The following is a 16,075-nucleotide window of genomic DNA, read 5'->3' on the forward strand; positions in this document are numbered from 1 at the left end:
TCTGTAGTTGCAGTGTCCGCAGTCCATATTGTGCGACAAGGGGTACTCCTGCTTCTTCTCTAAGCAGTGTATGTCTAGTGCGGAGGACCGCGGCTATGGATGTCGGGCATTGCGTCATTTCGGCACGGACCACATTGCGATAACATGGGAGAAGTCACGGTCCCTTAAACCTAACCAGGAGTACCGAGCCGGTGCCGTACCGTATTTTCTTTCTTTTCTCTTCTGTGATGCACAATGCAGCAGAACTGTCCGCTATTGCCACACGTACCACTAAATCATCAAAACGCCCTTTCCTCAGTTACGCCGATAACGCTGGCTTGCCAGGAACCGATGGTAGTTGCCTTCTCTCCTAGCACTTAGCTTATTGATTTACTGGATGCCGCAGCGGCAAGTGAATGACAGCCACGGCCGCTTTCTTTTAGTACATCTCGGATAAGAAAAGCCCTGCATCGCTTTAGAAGTGCTGCTAAAACGGAATCTATGCAAAGAATGTATAAAAATATATTCAAGAAAAGCTATAACCCAGCGCAGCGCGTCCCAGTTGCCTCTAGAGGCACTTGACCTCGTCAGCGTTGATCATAGACTGCATCGTGCCATGGTGTGACGCGGGGTGCCGCGCAATTTATCTGTGGAAGATGGCGGTGAATCTCGCTTGGTGGTATTTCATTGCCCAACTATACAGGCAGTCGTCCAATACTGGAGGTGTCGTCATCATGCGCGCACTAGGTGAGGACGGCACACCTCTCCTCCAGACCGGCAGTGGCCGCTCACGGGTGTCTGCGCGACTCAGCACGTTACGCGGCTCGCGTGCGTTATCTCGGAGGTAGTCTGCGGCGGGTGGAAAAGTTGAGGGCGAGCCGAGATGGCTGGTGGCTTCATGCGCGCTGTGTTTTTTCGCACGTTGTCTGGGAGGCCGCGCAATATCTTGTTTCGGAGACAAGCCGAAGCGAGAGGCAGCGCGAAGCGTTCGCTCACCGCTGTCGGCGCTCTACGCCAGGCCCCACGTTGTGGCAGTGAGTGATCATGGTCATCAAGTTGGATATGTTAGTTTGCCTGCAAGTGCGTGAAACCACGCTTGTCAATTTAATTATTAAGCGAATGTTCGATTCAATTTATACGGGCGACAAAATTACGGACGGTACTTCGTGTTGTTGCGTAGTCCATTGCTATCGATGTCAACGATACTATGGCAGAGGAAACTACCAATAACCGATGTTGCAATGTTGCACTGCGAGAGTACTACGCATCTCAAGAGGTGTGAAATCAATTCTGCCCTATAAGCTATCGCCGCTCCTGCTTGACCCTTTCTCTCTCCCTCTCTCTCTATCTGTCCCCATGCCTTAATTCCTCGCTCTTCTTCCCCAACCTTTACTGTGTTTCTAGCCTACAACCAAAAGAGCATGCCTCACTTCGCGTACAATTCCTATAGAAATTTTTGAACGCTGTTTGTTCTATAACTACGCAGTGTGTATAGTACAAATGTCTGATTTTTTCATAATTGCGTTTTGCTGTATCGCACAGCTGTCCTTGGTCTTGATCTTTGGCGCCCTCGATTTCTTTTTCTTCTGTTCGACCAAACTCGAACAGTTCAGTCTTGAGCCGCCGCGTAGTCTCCTACACGGCCACCAGCTGGACACGTAACGAGGACGTGGATAACCGCACTGCGACAGGTGGCAGTCACGTGGATATGCGTGTCCGATCCCCGGTGGGCACGTATATTAACGTTAGCGGCACGTAATGGCACATACACGGGGCACATACCACGTTTACTCGATTCTATAGCGCGCACTTTTCTTCAAGAAAAGTACACAAATTTAATCACATGTGTGCTGTGTTCGAATACGAAACCTGCATCCCTGCAACATGCTATCGTCAAAGTGATTCTAATTTCTATAATCGAATCCAATGCAGACGTCGCTGCAGCTAAGGGAGCTGTGGCAGCTTTGAGCTCGCTCCTTCAGTTCGTGAGGCTGCCTTGGTCTTTAAGGCGTTTAAGAAATTCGGTATCTCACATTCCATAAGTGGCAACGAAGATTATATGTTCTGGGCTCTAGTGGTAACGGGGCCTTCGACAGTGGCGGCAGTGACGCCTGTTCCACTGCAGACTTGCGCAATAAATTTTGTCCAGAACGAACCGCTCTTGAGAATGAACGATGAACAGCGTTGTACTTATATTTGATAATTGTGGGTGTGGGTGTTCCAAATAAGGTATTGTAATTGTTTTTATTACTGTTTGTGAGAATGATGACCATACATCTATCAAGGGTGCGTAAGAATCGAGCAGTGACCGTACCTGGTACTGCGACGTAGTACGGTACGTGGCTCTGTAAGGCAGTATTCTTGCACGGCCATAATGCACAGGTGTACATGGTATGCGATGTCTGTTTCATGCTCCTTTCATTTTGTTCGAGTTGTGGCCTTTGTATATAGGAAGGCCGTGTAAACAATTCGTATCGTGCAAATAATGTCTGCCTTCCAGAATAAACGACACCGACAAGCGGCATTAGTGCGATATTTCCCATGCGGACCAGGAGGAGTGCTGCACTTACTTTAAGAAGTTCCTTTGCTTTGTCGTACAGGGCCCTGATCTTCGGTGCACTCTGCAACACGTTCAGAACACCATAGTGCTTGATGTTTTTCCGTACAAGTTCCCTTAGCTTCTCCTCTATCGTTGCGTTGACGCCGGCGGCGCTTGAGTACCTTGGAAGGAGCGAACGAGATCGAAGGTCGTACTTTGTCACTACGATCTATACAGAGGTGTTCGTTCACTGATATCCCACGTGCAAGAAATTCACCAAAATGTGGCACTTCAACCTGATCTCTTGCGCGACACACTTTCGTCACGAGTGACAGACAATATTTCACAATGCCTACTAATGTACAGACACGAGCGAAATTCTAGAGACCACGACTCCGAGACAAAAGAGAAAAAAGGAAAAAAAATGGAAGCGGCTACAACAGGGTACATGAAATGCCTTGTTCGTGTCGCAGGGAGTGTATTGGCGTTAGGCTACATTAACGACGTAGTCATATGAACAAGTTACGTTCGTTCACAAATTAGAAAGTCTACGTGCCTAATTGCTGTTACAGCGTGTGGTTGTACGTCTAACGGTCAAACTATGCGATCCTGCTCGCTTCCCAAGCATGGTGCGCCCATTTATTTTACAAGCTGGGCCGGGATAACGTAATACTATATATATCTAATTTTATTTCAAATTCGCTGTGGGCCCTCTGAGGTAGGTCAAAATTTATTTATTTGAATACTCTCAAGGCCACAAGACACTGCAGAGGGGGTGGGTTACATTGCAGTGAAATAGTATAACAAACAAAAGAGAAAAAAAGATGACATCCTAATATATATGTTAATATACATCATAATATACGTATCACATACACGCCATAGTGGAACAAATAGCGAGATAGTAAAATAATGAAAACAAAATCAACTAAGAAAAATAAAAACATCTAATTGCATCGGCACATAGTACTGAAATGGTGAAAAAATTTTCACTGCATCTAATCAGAAAAGAGAAGTATGATGGTAGTCTTGAAAGAGTTGCTATCCTTTGTAGCAGCAACTTAGGCGGGAAGATGATTCCAGTCTTTGATGGTCTTTGGTAAGAAGAAATGTAAGAAAAAGTTAGTGCGACAGAAAGAAGGGGCTACTTTGTTAGGGTTGTCCGTGCACGATGAAAAGTAGGATGGTGCTGAGACGAATTCAGCCTGAAGAATTGCATTGTGAAATAGATATTACGAAAAAGAGGAAATACCTTTCGTCGTGTTATCAGGTCAAGGCATAGGTCAAAGCCAAAAGAATATTTCATTGAGGTGACGCTTAAAGATCGGTTATAATCTGATAACATAAATATTGCCGCTCAGTTTTGGATAGATTCTAATGAGTCAACTAGAGTGTTTTGATGAGGATCCCATATCAGCGCTACATATTCTTGTTCAGGTCGAATTATTGTCGTATATTATACAAGATAAAGGTTTGAATGGGCTTGGTGAAAGTCTCTACGAAGGTATTTCAGTGAACGATTAGCTTTGTTGTAATGTAGTTTATGTGATGGCACCACCAAACATTACTGGTTATTTGTACTGCCATCTAATTTGTTTCCATTAGTAAGATAGTCAAAAGAACTGGAAGGAATGCAGAGGCGAGAAATGGTCATCATTTTACATTTATTTGCGTTTAGAGTCATTTGTCGTTTGTTACACAACTCATATATGGTGCCAAGGTAAGATTGAACAACATATAAAAATTGTTTTTGTTGGTTATCGGACGAAAGCTGACGCAGTCATCGGCGAACAACTTTGTCGATGAGTTAAGGCCGTTAGGATGGTAGTTAACAAAAATTGGAAACAGCAAAAGACTCCGCCAAAATGGGCGGGGCGCACGCCTGAATATCACGGAAGGCCAGTGGCGAATTTTTCATAAATACCGATTCCAATTCGTTTTACGTCATTGGAGCCCTATTTCGGCAACGCCGTAAATAAATGTCCCCCCCCTCCCTCTCGAGCCAGCCGCACTAGTTCATGGTTCGGTCTCGTGCGCCTGCTTCAATCTACTGTTATCGCACTCCATATGGATACGGGCACACTCGAGCCGTGGTCAAAAGCTTTGAATATATCTGTCTTGCTGCCCGAGTCTCGTGACGCCATTCTTCGTGCTGAACGCGAAGCGGCCGTAGACGAGCAAGCGTCAAAATTCTGCAACGAAGTGCCCACGTGTAGGCCTTCTCCTGGTAAGCATGCACACGTTTGAGTCTGATAAATTATACCAACTATGGCGTAGCGAACTCTCTCAGAACGAGACCATTTACACACGCGCTGCCGAGCTACTCCTCTCAGAAAGTCAGCCACGAGGCCAACTTGAGCTCCGATTGCATCATGCGTAGCGTGAAACCGGCGCGATCGCTGGAAGCCACACATATAAGACGGAGCAACGGCTTCGAGTTTAATTGAAGGCAGGGTGCAATCGTATTTGTGGCTACCGCCGTTTGTAGAAAATGTGACTACGGTCATGCAATGTACCCGTTATTCAGAGTGAAAGGAATTTGAGCGTTCAACGGTATCAAGGTTTTAAAAAATTAAAAATTAAATTATGAGGTTTTACGTGCCAAAACCACTTTCTGATTATGAGGCACGCCGTAGTGGGGGACTCCGGAAATTTCGACCACCTGGGGTTCTTTAACGTGCACCTAAATCTAAGCACACGGGTGTTTTCGCATTTCGCCCCCATCGAAATGCGGCCGCCGTGGCATCAAGGTTTTCATCACAGCGGTCTTTATCATTGTCGACGGGCAGCTATACTCAAAAACGCTCGCGCATTATGGACCTGACCCGGGCTGGTGAAGAGCGCCCGGGCCAGTTACACCTGATAAGGTAATGGCCTTATCGGCCTAGGATGGTGACGGTTAAGAGCTTCGCCGTGGGGAGATGGACATGGGGGAGACGTGAGCGTGAGCTCTATTGCTCGGGGGTGATGCGATCGGTGAACCGGAGACATCAGCCTTCTCCACACGAGTGCGATACGTGCGCGCAACGAACCCCGGATCATCGAGAACTTGCGCCATCCCTTTAGCAACAGGTTTTGTGTTTCAGCGCAAGGCCTCGGAGCCGTTCTTGTGGAGCCCTCATTTTATGTGGATTGAAGGGGTCAGTTGTTGCGTAGGTGTTGGATTTATTATTGTGCATAATGTGCACAGACGCACGCACACACAAACACGTGCAGGCGCACACCTGGCATATCAAGGTTAACAAACAATTGTGCGGATGTGTAGTGAAGCTTTCGTGAAGTGGTTAAGACAATGCTGTAGGTTTGGCCATTTCACTTCTGGGTCTTTGGCGTGAGAAAAACTGGAGCGCGCGCATGTAGTCTCGCTCACGCGTGTGACACACCACGTGACACGCGCGACGACGATCTCGAAGATGTAGTTGGCGTTAGCTCGATAAAAGTATAAGTGCGATTGGTTCCTATTGGTCAGAGCACCGTGCTGCTATGCTCGGTACGTGACCGAGATTCAGTACCACCATGAGGCATGTAATTCAAATTTTTTTTCTAAATGTATGAACTAGTGGGCTAGGCAGCAGCAGCCCTCCGCAGTCGTGGTCGGGAAAGTCCGGGAACTTTCGAAAAGAAACCCCTCGCTTTAAAAAAAAAAATGTTGTGTTGCCTGCGTTGTGTAACCACGTGTTGATCAGTGACTATTTCTGCCAGCCAAGCGCGCACGCATAGCTTCGCGCGTTTCGTTTGTTTCGTCGTAACCGATGCAACAATCACTGCCTGCCCCCGAGGCGTATTGCTCACTGCAGGCACAACCAGCGATTTTGAAAACGCAGTGAAAGAATCGTTGTAAATCTCGCCTGTACTTAGTCTGCAATGTTCCATTGGTAAAGACGAGATACAAAATTCATTTAGGGAGCTGGAACGCTAACTTACCCTTGAACTTTGTTTTTCCGCAGGCTACAGAACTCCTCATTGCAACTACAAAGCCATCCACTATGGCCTCCCTCAGTCAATGCGCTACTCGTTTTTTTTCGATACTGGTTAAGATTCTATTAATTTAATGGTGACTTCTTCATTGCTATCCTTTGAACTTTACTTGCAGCATTCGAGAATGCTGGGAGTTAAACCTCATCGGTCAGTCAGCGCAGCCAAATATTTTATTGACTTTGTGAAATTGACAGACCCTAGTCAATAACCTTAGAGCATTCCAGGCGGCCTAGCTTAAGTTCGTTTTGTGGCAGGCGTTTGCCTCAACGCGGCCGTAAAAAAATTTGCAGTCACTAAAGGGAAGCTACTGCGAAATTTCACTTTGGCTGCATTGCTAATAATATAATAAGTACACTTGTGTAGCCTACTGAAGCAATCGTTGCTAAGCTGCAAGGCTGATAACTACCTAACTTTGCCATTAGCAGCCTTTAGATAGCTCCTAAGCTGAGTGCGCGTGCACATGTTGGTTGGCGGACATGTGGCGGACGGAAGTCCCCAGCCTGTCGCCTCCCATATCTTTCAGCGCGCAGCCCGCACGCCCGTGTGGGGGCGTTCCTCCCCCATATTTAGGGTATCAATAAAACTACTTTGGCGAGCATGTCGTGACGCATCCGCTCGTATATCAATTTCGACATATTCATTCCTGAGAGGTTGCTTTATGCCTGCATTACGTCAAGCTATAGGCTTCTTACGGGGCATAAATTCTGCTGGAGCTGGCCTCTAACAGTTGCGCTGTTATGTTTGGCCAGAATGTATCGCGTCAAGAATGTTGGGTTGCTTTAATGAATTACGAACCGGATGTCGAAGCCGATGCCCCCAGAAGTGCGACTGCGGCTCGGCATCACTTTCTGGAACGTCGCCCAGCTTTGAGGGACCAGGACACCGTGCAGAGTGCCGCGAACCATTGCGACGTCCCTATAGTAGATGTAGGTGCACAGGCCGTCCGTCGGGATCATGCTGGGGAAGATCGCGAAGGCCCCGACCGTGCACACGAGCTCGTCGACCGAGACTGCAAAGGGGGAGTTACGGGAAAGGTTGGGGGGGGGCGCAGAAAGAAATTCTCGAACGTGTTTCATCTGAATTCCCCAATTGGAGAGGTCGCTCCCGTTGAAAGATTAACTCTAGCAGCCCTGTCGGCAAGGCTAATTTGACCGTGTTGAATTTTATAGAAAAAAACAAAACATTTTTCACTTTTTAGATATCAGTGTCCGTTCAATGAGCGGAAAGCACGCGGAGCATTTTTCTTCAGTTAAGATGTTGTACCATTTTGTCTGGTTGCGCATTGAAAGGTCACCTGCGTTGTCATTGCACGAATTGTGAGCTACTAGCACAGACACGGCATGTTACTGTTGACAGCGTGAAACGTGGCCTCTGGGCGGCGAGCGCTATCTTTGCAGCTCGTGTCGCCCGATCTCTGAGGCCGTGGGTCAAATCGCGAGCTTTTGGCTGGGCGTGGGTGCAGTGGTTGAATCCTCGCGCTCTCGGCTTGTCACTGCGGCGTAGGGACGTGCGCAGTTGGCTGCGACGTGTCCGTGACGCCGGCAGCGTGCCCATCAGGTGCACGTGTCCAGAACCACGGCAGTGCATGCAACGCGCAGGCCGACCGAGGGAAACCATCCAGGACTAGTTCATTGGCGATTTCGATCTGCTGCAGCAGGTTCTCGTCTTTGAAGACCATTCTCAATACGGCAGTTAAGGCGGAACCTCGCCCTCCTGCTTTCGAGAGTCGGGGACAATGAAGCCGCTGAACATTGACCTGGAGTTTCCTCCTTGTCAGCGAATCGCTTCGACGCGTCGGGACTGTTTAAGTGCCCGGCTCACACGTGGTTAGTCTGGTAGCCGCTCAAAGCCGCATCATCGAGGAGCAGCCATTGCCTGTCAAAAGGGTCCCGGAGATCTTCAACGCTGGAAGCACGTGTTCGAAAATCTCCGTGCAAGACTATTTTGTTCAGTAATAGACGTCATGGCGCAAACGCGCCACTATAATCTCAAAATACCTAGTTGCTTCGGGTAAATTACTTTTAACGCAGCAACCAGGGCCGGCCTTGCGGCTGAGCCTACGAAGGACTTCCGTGGCCGACGCGTATGACTTTGGACAATCTCGGTGCTTCATTGGCGGTCGGACAACAAAAATTGCTGTCGTGGTGGTAACTAAGGCATAGAGCGTGCAAGCTTGAAGAAAGAATAGGGGGACAACACGATGCAAAGAAACAACGTGTAAATAAAACTAAAGCTGAGAATGAACACTGTACATGCGCTAACCCAAAGAAATGGTTACAGTAACAGAAACTGAATGGGCGCACGGCATGTAGCACGCAATTTGAGCGTCGTCATTGTAGGTGCACGTGCGTCCTGCTTCGAATAAATCCATTGTTTAATTATGTGTTATTTGTATTGTCCTTCCTCGGTCCATGTTTTGTTTCCACTATTTCCTTAGCCTAAATGTACCCTATCAACCAAAATGATTTCCTCCCAATCTCCTGGGAATACGTGCTGATTTAATTTAGCCCTACCAAAGTCAGGGGTGCAAGGATAAGTTTGGAAAGCCGCATAGATGGTTTTTGGACTAGCTCACACCCCACACTGTAGACATGTTATTCACTAAAGCGTGCTTTGTAATTATATTTCGCAGTTCGCTTAGGAGCTTCAAGTGCAAAAGGGTGTGCTTTCAAGCTCACCAGTGCGAAAATACAGCTACGACGCTACAGCTGTGACCCATGTCATCCGACGGTGCCGCCAAAGCTCCGCGGCAGTGATTTCGAATAGAAGAACGATGTTGAACGCAGTTCTGGGAGCTGCATCGTCTAGTTTTTTCGAGGGAGTCGGTTAATCGGCGAAGTAGGGTGGAGGAATTGGGGCGAGCGCGATGACTGGCGACGAGACAACAGCGAACGGGAATGGTGACCACGTGGGGATGGTGAAGGACGATACGGCATGCAGAGAGCGCCGTCGCCGGTGGTTTGAGGAGGCTCGTGGTAGGGCTGAAATCGGCCATGATCCATGTTGGGGCGACGGTTGTATCCATATGGCGCCTGATACGAATACCACCGGCTGTCACAATGGCGGGCCACGTTTCCAATACGATGGCAGGTGAAGTAAATGGGACGGTCATCAGCAGTCCTACGCTCGGCAGGATTGCGAGTAGGGAACGGCGGCTTTTGACTTTGGGCGTGCAAAAATGAAGGACGGCAGTAGATCGGCTGATAAGGAGCTGCGGTGCACACAGTCCAGGCCAGCATTGAAGAGCTCCTGATGAACGACAGCTTGGACTAGTGCCATCTGGGAGCTATGATCACAGGTACGGTCGCACGTAGAAGCAGGAGACACAACGTCAAGTTCACGTCGGTTGATCTCCTTCTCGTGTTCTAAGATGAGAGGCGCCGACGGCTCAGGCGCGTCTTTGCTCGACCATGTTGCTGTCGTGTTCGGAAATCGAGCGAAATGATGGGCAATGCGTCGACTTTTGGCGGCCTCAAAGCGCTTGCACTCTTGGAGGATGGGATCGACGGTGTCGCAGTATTCGCAGAGTAGCAGATTGAAGGCATCATCTGCTACGCGCTTTAACACCTGGCCCACTTTCTGGGGCTCCGTCATGCCGTCGTCAGCTTTGCGGCACAGCGCAAGCACGTCCTGTATATAAGTCAGGTACGACCTGTCGCTCTCTGCGCACGAGATGGCAGCTCCGTCTTTGCTGCTGCCTTTCTACCTGCAGACTTGCCGAACAGGGAGCGCATCTTTTCCTTGCATGCATACCAGCTCCCAATTTCGTCTTCGCTAATCTCAAACGACACCTTCGCTGTTCCTTTGAGGCAAAACAATATGTTTGCCAACATGATCGTCTTATCCCAGTGATTGTTCTTACTTGCACACTCGTACAGGTGTAGCCAGTCCTCGATCTCGACATTGTCATTCCCGCAGAATGTGCCTGGGTCATTTAGCTGAGCCAGGACGACCGTTGTCGTTCCTGTCGCCTCGCTGGACGCCGATCCCTATTCCACCATCATGGAGAAAGCCAAGAGTCGGCCGCTGCCGAGCTCCGGCGTACCCTGTGGGTAACCCGCAGCTCCCACCAAAATGCCACGGGGATGAGAGTAGCCAAAAGGGATAGGAAATTGTACTTACTATATATATATATATATATATATATATATATATAATTTATATATATATATACAGAGAGCGATGGCTGCCGGCTCGATGGCAGAACAACACGAGCGCTACTCTAATCCTCGTCTTCGCCCTCTTTCTGGCGTATTCTTCCATGCTCGGCAGGATGCGTGCTCCAGTGCGCGGGAATAGGGCGTAACAATATTTTTGTTCATTTTATCAATGCACGGTTATTTTCCCAGCATGCTATATTTGTGTAGATATACATATCAACACTTACCAGATAGTAATCTTGTGCTGGTAAGTGAGACAGTGCTATTGATTAGAATGAGCACAGTGTCGCTTAATTGTGTCATAGTGAGAGGCGTATGTAGGAGCATGTCGCATTCTGCAAACCGTTTAAAGTGCTAATTCTGACTTACAGGGCTTCGTAGATGGAGGCATTGGTGCGGGCGGCGGCACAGCTGGAGGAGGTGCAGGTCGCGGCGGCCTTGCTGGAGGAGGTGCAGGTCGCGGCGGCCTAGCTGGAGGAGGTGCAGGTCGTGGAGGGATGGCTGGAGGAGGGATTCCCGGTGGCGGGACATCTGGTGGGCTGACGTCTGGCGCAGGGCCGACCGGTGAGACTGCAGTAGGCGGATCTGTCATATTGTAAATCGACACAGTATACAAGCGCATTAAGCAATAACTAGGGAGGCGATTGAATTGCGTATAATATAGTTTAGTTGGTCAAAAAAGAGAGGCATTTGCTGTAAGCCTTGTATCTAAACGCTCGGGGTGGACACCTGGGGCCGTATAACGTAAAACTATTCCAATATGTTTTTATTCCAATCTCCTGACGTCAAATTTGCGTAACCACCGACGCAAGCATCGGGCGGTGACCCATCAAACGCTCTCCTCGTTCATAGGAGGTCACATTCGTTTGCTTGAAAAACGAATTCCATTGCATACACTGAGCGGCTTGTCTTATCTAATTGGCTGCCAAGAGGCAAGGAGCACGCTCAAGTGGAGAGCGATTCGATGGGGCCGAGCCATTGCACTGAGAATGGATAACCGGATGTAGAAGGTGGTGCCGGCGTCTGGGATTGGTCCGCTTTCCCTTACTTAGCTTGTGGTGGCTGGTCGAAAATCACGGTGGCATACCACGGAAGCTTGAGAATTACGCTCAAAGGGGTCCTCAGCGAGAAAGAGCTGGCAGAACGAGGTCGTAAACGGGCCAAAAGTGCTCGAAAACGTTACATGGCCACGCAAAAGGTTTTATTATACGCAAATATACCCATGCTCTCCGGCAGGTACGATTTGCACGTGTCTGAGCGATCGACGGCAGCCATTTTTTATTCCTTTCGGAGCGGGGCAGCCTGCCGCTATTCAGAAGAAAATTCACTTTTGTGTCGGTATATTAATGCATCTTTAACGCCTACACGTCACTTTGACGCGTTAGTTTTTGCGGTTTTGGGACGTTGCGTGACAAGCAGTGAAGTGGGTGCCGCCCGTAAACTTTTGACCAAAAGCCTAGGGCTAGTGGCTAAAAGGCGTCGAATCAGAAATAACTATTTTTCTTTTGTTCGGTCAAATCATGCATAATCAGTGTGTACACGCATATCAGAAGGGGACATATCGCGGTTTTCGTGACGTCGCGTGACAGACAGGTGAAAGGGGGGTGGTCCAAAAACGTTTTCGACCAATCGCGGAGGCCTGATTGCAGAATTGGAATAGAAAAGTTTGGAATAGTTTTACGTTATAGCGCCTCTGCAATATTCCTTGGCAAACTATGTTTCGGTGTTTCCAGCTGACCTCTCTCGTACTTACCAGGCCAGGAGAGTGTCTACACCCGATCGTTATTTTCGGCAACCACCACCCTCATCCTCTCTGTTTTCGCTGCAAGACTTAGGCCTCTTCTTGCGACCTCCAATTACCCATGTCCCGCGCATACATTTTCGAAGTTGTGCACTACGCCCGCCGAACTGCAATTCGTCTCGTCAATGTCAAAGAGAAATTCGACTACCGTATAAACCAGAAACTCTCCAAGCATCCTTCTCATGATGAGGAACCCCTTTGACGTTAACTGGCACAATATTTTCATTTGAAAGAACATCAGTTTGGGCATGTTGGTTTTTCGTTTTCGTTTTTAGCCCACTAAAAACTCACACAGTTTAGGTCGGCGTATACGAAGGGCTTATAATAATGACGAATTTTTGAACGTTCGTACGCAAACTTGCTGAACTTCGCCCGCATAAATTGCTCAGGATGATATCGGGCACAAGACGATTCTGTAGCAATTGAGACGTGGTCGCTACAAGGACAAGCCGTATGTTCACAAAGTTTCGCATAATACGTTGATCTTCCATCAGATTTCACTGGTTTAATTAGCTTATTCTCACCAATGCTAGCTGCCAATTATGCGATTAGCATTATACGGTAACCTCACCAAGTCTGCGGTATGTATGTTTGGCCTCGGCTAAGCTTTTTTTACACCAACTTGGGTATCCTGCGTGGTCGGTGAAAATGCATAGGGCATCGGGCAGCCGCGCTGACGAAAGCGAGTTCGAAACTAACTGTCCGACAAGCATGGATCACTGGCCATGTCACACTGCAGTTATGCGCCGCTATTCAGTGAGTCTTTTTAACATCAACATGGGTGAGCAGGTTTGCGTCACCGGGCATGTGCGGCTGTTCAATGAACCTGTTTAAAGACATGTTGGGTTTCTGGGTACGTGCCACTGAGCATGGCTGTCGATAAACATCTTTGCCGTCAACTTGGGTGCCAGTGTGTGTGCACTTCGGTTTGCGTTGCTGTTCAATGACGAAAAACAGTACTTTAAAGATGGCGCCTGCGGTGAACATATTGGTACCCGCGTAATATATTGCCATACAATGGTGTTTGCATTTATATTCAGACAGGTGTCACGCGCCAATTTCGTGGTGACGCGCCAGAGGGCGCAGCGTTTGCGGAATGAAGCGCGAGCGAGGAGCCGGTTGCAGCACGTTACTCGTTTCAGCATTGGCGACGTGGCTACATGGCTCCAATGCTAATCGCAGTGACGCAGACATTCGTCTAGATGTGTTCTACAGAAATTCTTGTCGCGGCCAATGCATTTGCCCTCTGCCATAACCGCAGCGGATTAGAATAGGAGACTAGAGGATGTAGTGCGGTTGATAAGCACAGTAACCTCGAAACCGTACTGCTGACACCCGCAGTGTCGTTGGTTGTAAACAGGTTGCGTCTTAGAGGTTCTCCAATGATTAAATTGGAACCTGCTTACTCTTCAGCGCCGCGCATTTCGTTCGCTACAACGCGGAAACGCGAGATCGCGAATTCGCGAAACTGTGATACAAGCGTTGAAATGACAGCAGAAGTGAAGGTAAAGTCGCATCAACTAGTTTTCTTTTAAGGAAGTGGTCAACCTCCGTTTCTTCAGACGCCCATAGTACTAGCGGTTCGTGCAAGACGGGAAAAACTCACCAGCCGCCCTTGGCGTAGTTCGTGGCACTGCAGGTGGAACGCTGCCTCCACCACCACCGCCACCACCAATGTCTCCTCCAAGGATGTCCGCTTCTTCTTCTTCTTCAACTGCGCACACAAAACAAAACGTGAAGCTATAGGGCGGATATGGAACGCATCGTTCGTCCTAATTCGTTCAAGATGTCGTATATATTTTTATTTTTATCAGCACGTGCGCGGGTCTGCGGCTAGTTTATGTATTTGTGGTTCGAGGAGAGAGCGCGTCTCTTACTCTAGCCCGGCCGTGGTTGCGCATGGCGATTTGGGTTGCTCCAGACATTAGTGCACTCAATGGGCCCAGCCCGTCTCCGGCCGGCTCGCATTAAGGGAGTTTTGCCTTGTCTTGGGCCCTTGGGCCCCGCTAGGGCTTGAAGAAGCGGCACGGGCCCATTTACTGATGCGCCCAGCGTGGTCTTCGAGCACCCGTGAGCGCTCTGAATAATTTTCAAGCCATTCAATGTGAAGCTCAAGTGACAAGAAAATCTCGGGATTAGTTACTCTCGAAAAAAAAAAACATTGAAAAACCGTTTTAATTGTCTTTTGGTCTGTTTTCTTGTAAAAAGAGCTGCAATTGTTTTATGTCTTGAGAACAGCTTATTCTAGCAAATACGGTGCGAACTAAAAGATGGTTTTTATACTTGTACTTTTCGAAGTTTGCAGTTGGCCTTTTACAGCATACGCTGGCTGAAATGTCCGTGAAATATTTTAAACTGCATGCTACGAGCACGCAGTCATTATCCCGTTGCGGTCGTATCCGAATCGACCACTGCACAAAGTTGCCTTCAATAAAAAGAAAACAATAATTCACCGACCATTACGATATTGCGTAGCGCGAAATTTGAGCGCAGCCTTATACGTTTTTTTTTCATTTCGCGATATATTGGCCTGCGCGGACAATCTCTCAGTGCGGCGCGTTGCCGAGGGAGCGAAGTGTGGCGTGACTACCTCAATTCTCGGGAGATCGCGAGAAGCAGTGCGTGTGTGACGCGTGGGCGTGATTCACAGCAGCCGCCGCAGCCAGACATCCGCTCATGGAGCGCTTTGTTACCATGTTTGGTATCAGTGACGTCATCGGCGAACAGATGACGCGCTAAAGCCCCTTAAGGTTCGTAAAGTAGCGCCACGCTTTGAAGAACGCTGCCTCCTCCTCGCGTGCTCTGGCCGAGGCCGACGCCGCGTCGCTATTGGCCTAATAGCATCACGTGGGCCCTCGCGCCTTGCTTCAGCGCCACTTTTATCCGAGAAGTGTCTACAGTGTGGCGAGGAGCGCATCTTGGCGCCGTTGCTACGCTCGAGCAGTGTAGGTGGCGCCACGGTCGAGGAGGGAGTGTGAAAGAGAGGAGAAACGAGGGGAAGTGGAGGCGGAGGGAGAGAGTGTCGCTACTTTACGAAGTTTAAGCGGTTTTACGACGTGCGCTGTTCTGTCGCCATCTCGTAGCCTTCGTCGCCGCAGAGCCCGTCGTGCGCGGCACTACGCTTTTCTTCACACGCTTTCGCCATAACCTCCGGTTTCCGCCTCATTGCTCCGCTGCACCCTCCACCTTCGCTCTCCTGCTCGATCTCTCTTTGCTATCGCCGTCTTTCTCCTTTAGCTCCATCACATTTCCGCGGCGTGCTGCTGTTTCTGGTGCACTTTCTCTCCCTCTACTTTCATTCCCTACCCCCTGTGCAGAGCGGTTGAGGTGTCCTCTGCTGAGAGACAGTTACTGCGCTGCACTTTACCCCAACCTTTCCTTCCCATCAACAAGAATCTCCTTCTCACCCGCTGCGCTCCGCTTTCGCTCTCTCGTCCTTCGACATGCTCGTTCGCTCTGTTACACCGAGGAACCAGCTTATTGCCGCAGGAATAGGAACCTAGGAGCTGCGCTCTGATATCTTGCCGTCATGTCAGCGAGCACCACAAAGGACCTTTGTAAAACGCGACATTTTGTTGACCTCTAAGTCAGTGCAATGCTATTGTGATCATTTCTTTT

The sequence above is a fragment of the Dermacentor andersoni genome, chromosome 11 (genome assembly GCF_023375885.2).
Source record: "Dermacentor andersoni chromosome 11, qqDerAnde1_hic_scaffold, whole genome shotgun sequence".
In the NCBI taxonomy this organism is placed as follows: Eukaryota; Metazoa; Arthropoda; class Arachnida; order Ixodida; family Ixodidae; genus Dermacentor; species Dermacentor andersoni.